General features: G+C 39.5%; 1 pseudogene; it reads left to right on the top strand.

The window, feature by feature from the left end:
- Positions 1 to 3,089: 3,089 nt before the first annotated feature.
- On the top strand, positions 3,090 to 4,999 carry LOC110224255 (annotated as a pseudogene).
- The last annotated feature ends 961 nt before the right edge of the window (positions 5,000 to 5,960 follow it).

Raw genomic sequence — 5,960 nt, 5'->3', positions numbered from 1 at the left:
GCCGCGGTAAGTGCACAATAACTCCAAAATTCAATAGGCAATCTAGCTTGGAAGCGAAGAGCACGTGCTACATTGAGGATATGTCGATGTTTGCGTTCTACTCTACCATTTTGTTGAGGTGTGCCTACACATGATGTTTCATGAACAATCCCATGTTCAGCAAAGAATGAAGACAAACAAACGAACTCCGAGCCGTTGTCACTGCGAATTGTCTTTATTTTTGTAGAAAATTGCCGTTCAACCAAGGAGATGAAGTTTTTAAGATGAAGTGGAGCTGTTTGTTTCGATGGCAGAAGATACAACCAGACAGCACGCGTATAGTCATCAACTAGAGTTAAAAAATAGTTGGAACCGCAGATTGATGTAGTCCTATACGGACCCCAAAGATCACAATGCACCATTTCGAAAGGAAAACTTGTTTTATTATTGCTCAAAGGAAAAGATTCCCTTGTTTGTTTAGCTTTAATACAAATCTCACAAGTCTTTGAATCAAAATCATGAGTAGTAGAATCTGAAAACGGCAACAACTTTAAAACTTTGGAGGAAGGATGCTCGAAACGACAATGCCACAACTGAGAAGATGAACCCGTGCGTGTCACTAACGCTGCAGTTTCCGTTCCCCAAAAAAAATACAATCCATTGAGCTGCTTACCAGCTCCAATCAGCGTTAGAGTGATGCGATCCTGGATAATACACACTTTAAAGTGATTTGAAAAACACAGCTTCTAGCTCTAGTCAATTGCGAAACTGAGATTAGATGACAATGTAGACCGTCAACAAAAAACACTTCATGAAGATCCAATGATGATCCTAAATAGACACGGCCATGTTTGGTAGCGGTTGTAAACCTTCCGTCGGGAAGTTTGATCAACACCGGAGCCATTTCACACACATCACGCAAAAATTCAAGAGTACCAGTCATATGATTTGTCGCACCAGAATCAATGATCCAAGATTCAAGAAAGAACGTACCCGATTTTGTATCAGTAGAGTTGAGATTTCGTTCTTCAAGCATTTGTCTCAATTGCTTCCATTGTGCATCATTCAAGCCGCTTATGCCGATACGATCTACGTCTGTCAATTGAGAACCAGACATGGAACTTGGTGCAGCCATGGTGGTGTCTCCGAGAGCAGCGACGTGATTGATGGAGGTGCCACGACCCATGCTCTGTTTGGCCTTGAAAGTGGTTGCAGGCGGAATAGGAGAACCACGACCAACAGAATTAGACTGATTTCGCCAGCGCATTTTCTCTTCAAGCCAAGGAGGATATCCCACTAACTTGAAACAGTTTTCAGCAAGATGACCAAGTCGGCCACAGTTGGAGCAAACGGAAACAGAGTCTCTGTTTTCGGAGAAGCCGCGGGTTCGTTGAGAAGTTTGAACCGCGAAAGTGACACCGTCGTTTCTTTCATCATTGAGACGACTTATAGACTTTGATTCTTCATCCTGAGTCAATACACTGTAAGCTTCTTCGAGTGAGGGCAGTGGTACCCGAGAGAGGAGTGCGGATTTTACTGCGCCATATACAGATTCGTCTAGGCCCATGAGAAATTGATGTAGTTTGTCTTCCTCGCGTTCCTTCCTGACTTCATCCATAGTTTTTGCTTGTTGGTAATCTGCCAAGCTTCTCCACAGTTGAGAGAGTTTCCCGTAGTATGTCTCAATGGGAGTACCTTTTTGACGGTATGTAGCTAACTCGGTTTTAAGTCGTTGGATGCGCTGTCCGTTTTTGACTCCAAACCATTTCTGAATATGAGTCCACAGCTCATAAGAATCGTCGAGATGTGACAGAGAAGTAGAGATGCTTTCATGAATGGTAAGCTTCATCCATGAAACCACAAGAGCGTTGTTAGCAATCCAATCATCGAAATCTGGATCTGTTGCAACGGGTTGAGGTATTGAGCCGTCTGCAAATCCAAATTTCTTCCTTGCCTTCAAAGCCAAACGCAAATTTGTGGCCCATTCATCGTAGTTAGGTCCACGGAGGAGAGGTTTTGAGATCAAGGTTCCTGGATTGTCACTGGAGGTGAGGTCGTACGGTGAGATGGTGCGTCGAGGTCGTGCCGTAGAAGCACTCGTGGATGTAGCAAGAGCCAATTCGGTGCTCATGATGAAAACAGAGAAGTTTGTCGAAGAAGTAGGAACAAACTTTAGGTCAAAGATAGATAGAGAATAAAAACAGAATTTGAGAAACAAATATTGCTTGCAGCGGAATTGAATAAGTCACAAGATCAAGAAACAAAACCCTTTAGTAGTTTAGGTTTTGCTCTGATACCATGTTAAGAAAGAGATGATGTTGTAAACTTTGTTTCTTATTGAATACGTAAGAGAGGCAATGCCTTTTATACAACATGATGATTTAACCTAGTGTAGCTATACAAACTAAGTGGGCTTACGTAGGGGCCTCACAGCCCAATAAAATCCAAACAAACCAAGAACAGAGAGTAGTGACTCTGAGAAAGAGAGATGAAGTGACAAAACAGAGGTAAAACAATGTGTCTAAGTCAAATTTAAGATACAGATTCAAGATTAACCGTCTGATTAGTTTGTTGTGTTTGCTCTGCAAGACCATCAATTGGAGGATGAATGAAAGATTGCGAGATCATTCACATTTCTATCTTTAGCAGCACAACTCCAATCTCTACTTTCGTTTTGCTGGATCTATTTCAATTCTCATGTCCCACAAATGTGTTACGCTTGTTAATTTCTATTTTCGTCATGTTGATTTATGAAGATAATGTTGAAATGGGACGCCAATTGGACACAAACTTTGTTGGATATGCTTTTCTAATCATTTTTTTTTTGTGCATAATGATTCTCTTTGGCCTTACGGTCTCATATTCAAACATGTTTCTTCTTGTCAGTGTGGCTTCTGCTGAAAATGGTACGTTTCACTCTTCATTTCTATCAATGTCTCTTTTCTCACAATCTCTATGCACTAGATTGATTCATCTTCGCGTTGCAAAGAAAGGTAGGATTAAAAAGCGTCTACCATTTTCGTCAGTCCATTGCAGTGGTAGCGAAGCAACTTTTGTGGGAGAGAGATTGAAATTGACAAGTGGTTCTCATTATATCCAAAGCGTAGATGATGCCATTGATTTGTTCAATGAAATGGTTCGGTCTCGTCCCTTCTATTCAGAAATTGATTTCAATAAACTAATTGGTGTCTTCGTGAGGATGGAGCTTCCTGGTGTTGCGATTTCTCTGTATCAGAAGATGGAATTGCTCCAGATTCCATGTAATATCTGTAGCTTCAATATTCTGATAAAATGTTTCTGCGACTGTCATAAGTTTTCATTTGCTTTGTCGACATTTGGCAAGATCACTAAACTTGGTTTCCAGCCCGATGTTGTTACGTTTAACACGCTGCTGATAAACGGTTTTTGTATTGAGGATCGAATGCTCGAAGCGTTGGCTCTGTTTGATCGAATGGTTGAAGAAGGTCATCAACCTGACGGATTTACTTACAAAACAATTATACACAGTGGCGGACCCACTAAGGAAAGATGTGGGTCAACTGACCCATGTTAAATATTCAAATATAGTATAATGCTTCAGAATAACTAAAGTACTTGTAGCAAAGTTGGTAGAATGTGATAGAACTGACACCCCTAAATTATGGTTCGATACTTGAGTCTCACAGTTTTGGTTAATTTTTGGTTTTTAACATCTTTAGTACGTTGTATTGATTACTATTAATTTTTTATTCTTTTAAAAAATCACAGCATCTATTGGAAATTGTATACTTTTTTCCTAATTAATTATAAAAATAATAAATAATGTTTTGATTTTCTATTGTTTGTATAATATTTTAATATAATAAACTATATAATATAATTGAAAAAATAATTTGACCCCCCTAAAAATAATTTCTGGGTCCGCCACTGATTATACATGGAATGTGTAAGATTGTTGACTCTGAGTCGGCCTTGAATATGCTTAGGAAGATGGAGGAATGCCACATCGAAGCCAATGTTCGAATCTATAATGCCATCATTGGTTGTCTTTGCAAAGACGGCCACCACGGCGATGCTCAAAATCTCTTCACTGAAATGCAGGAGAAAGGAATTTCCCCCAATGTAATTACCTACAGCTGTTTGATACACGGTTATTGTAGCTTTAGTGTTGTAACTCATAGCATTATGTTGCGCGGTTTTTACGATGATGGGAAGCCTGAAAAGGGGTTGAAATTATTTAAGGCTATGCAGAAGAGTAATATGGACCTTGATATTCGTACTTATAACATCATCATCCATGGAATGTGCAAGGCTAATATGGTGGACGAAGCATGGAATATATTTACTAATCTCCCCCCTAAGTGGTTTGCAACCTGATGTTCAAACTTACAGTATATTGATCAGCGCATTTTCCAGGGAAAGGAACTTTTCAAGAGCTGAATATGTTTACATGGAGATGCTCAGAAAAGGTATACTCCCCAATACTGTTACCTATACCTCGATGGTTGATGGACTCTGCAAAGAGAACCGCCTAGATGAGGCGAAAGAGATGTTTGATTCGATGGCTACCAAGGGGTTCTCCCCCAACGTAGTGACTTTTAGTGCAATCATTAATGGCTATTGTAAGGCTGAAAAGGTTTACGATGGGATGGAGCAAGCCTGCGAGATGTACCGAAGAGGAATAGTTGCTGACGCAATTACTTACTGCACTTTGATTCACGGGTTTTATCGAGTGGGTGATCTTAATGGCGCCCTAGACATTTTTGAGGATATGATTTCCAGTGGTGTGTGTCCTGATACTAGTACGTCCTACAATATGCTGGCCGGTTTATGCAATAATGAGGGACTACGAAAAGTGTCTGCAATATTGGAGGATTTACAAAAGAGTGTGGTATGTCCTCCACTAAATTTAGTTTAGTTTATTTACTTTGGATATATTTGTAGTCTCAGACTCAAAGGAGCAAAGCTGGATGTTAAAAGTTACACTATAATGATCTCAGGATTTTGTGGGAAAGGTTTAAAGCAGGAAGCATCATATGGTAGAAAAATGAAAGAAGATGGGACTCTCCCAAATGACTGTACATATAATACGCTAATCCGGGCACATCTTCGAGATGGTGACACAGCCACATCAACAGAACTCATCAAAGAAATGAGTAATTGCGTGTTTGCTGGAGATGCTTCAACCTTTGGCTTGGTCACTAATTTGTCGTATGATGGGAGAAGTGAAAATAGCTTTCTGGACATGCTTTCTTAAACAGTTCAATCATCCTTGAGAGAAAAATTGTGTGGTAAATCAACATTTTTGCTGCTAGTCTAATGACAACTTTTTTCTGCATATATTTTTTTTGTTGCTGCGTTGTCTGAATTTTATGAATTTGACGATTTTATTATTGTCGAGGTAAGGTTTCAGAAAAGAGTTGACCCAAACACTGAAATAACCAAGATCAGTGGTTAGAACTCAAAGAAGCCCCCTTTAAGAAGATTTCAGAATTTTATAGATGTTTTGGTATACAGGTAGAATGGTTGGTGAAGAAATGAGATCTAAAAGATGTTTACGTCACCTCTCTTTGTCCATATGTCTCAGGGATCCGATCTCAATTTCAAAAGACATGATGATCAAGCTTTGAGGTGTGAAGACTTCTTTGCGGCTATTCGTGATGCATACAATGCAGATTTTATCTTGTAATGGTAATTTTTCTTGTGATAATTACTGTTTTCATGCTTCTGAGGACATACAGTAGTTTAGGTACTCCCAAGCTGTCAAAGTGGCTTTGTCTTGCAATGCATGTTATGTTCTTCTTTTGTGCCATATTTTCGAATTAAAAGCTTAACTATTCTGTACTGACTTAATGCATGCCCTGCCATTATTGTTGGACCTTTATTGGCTATGCTTTCGACACATTGGCGTGCTCTGTATTTATGTGGATATGCAAACCTATGATTCAATCGGTATGTGGCTGTCTACAACATAGGAGTTCTTCTCTATAATCATTGAATTC

Source organism: Arabidopsis lyrata (genome assembly GCF_000004255.2).
Source record: "Arabidopsis lyrata subsp. lyrata unplaced genomic scaffold ARALYscaffold_2, whole genome shotgun sequence".
In the NCBI taxonomy this organism is placed as follows: domain Eukaryota; kingdom Viridiplantae; phylum Streptophyta; class Magnoliopsida; order Brassicales; family Brassicaceae; genus Arabidopsis; species Arabidopsis lyrata.
This window is presented reverse-complemented; position numbering and strand designations above follow the sequence as displayed.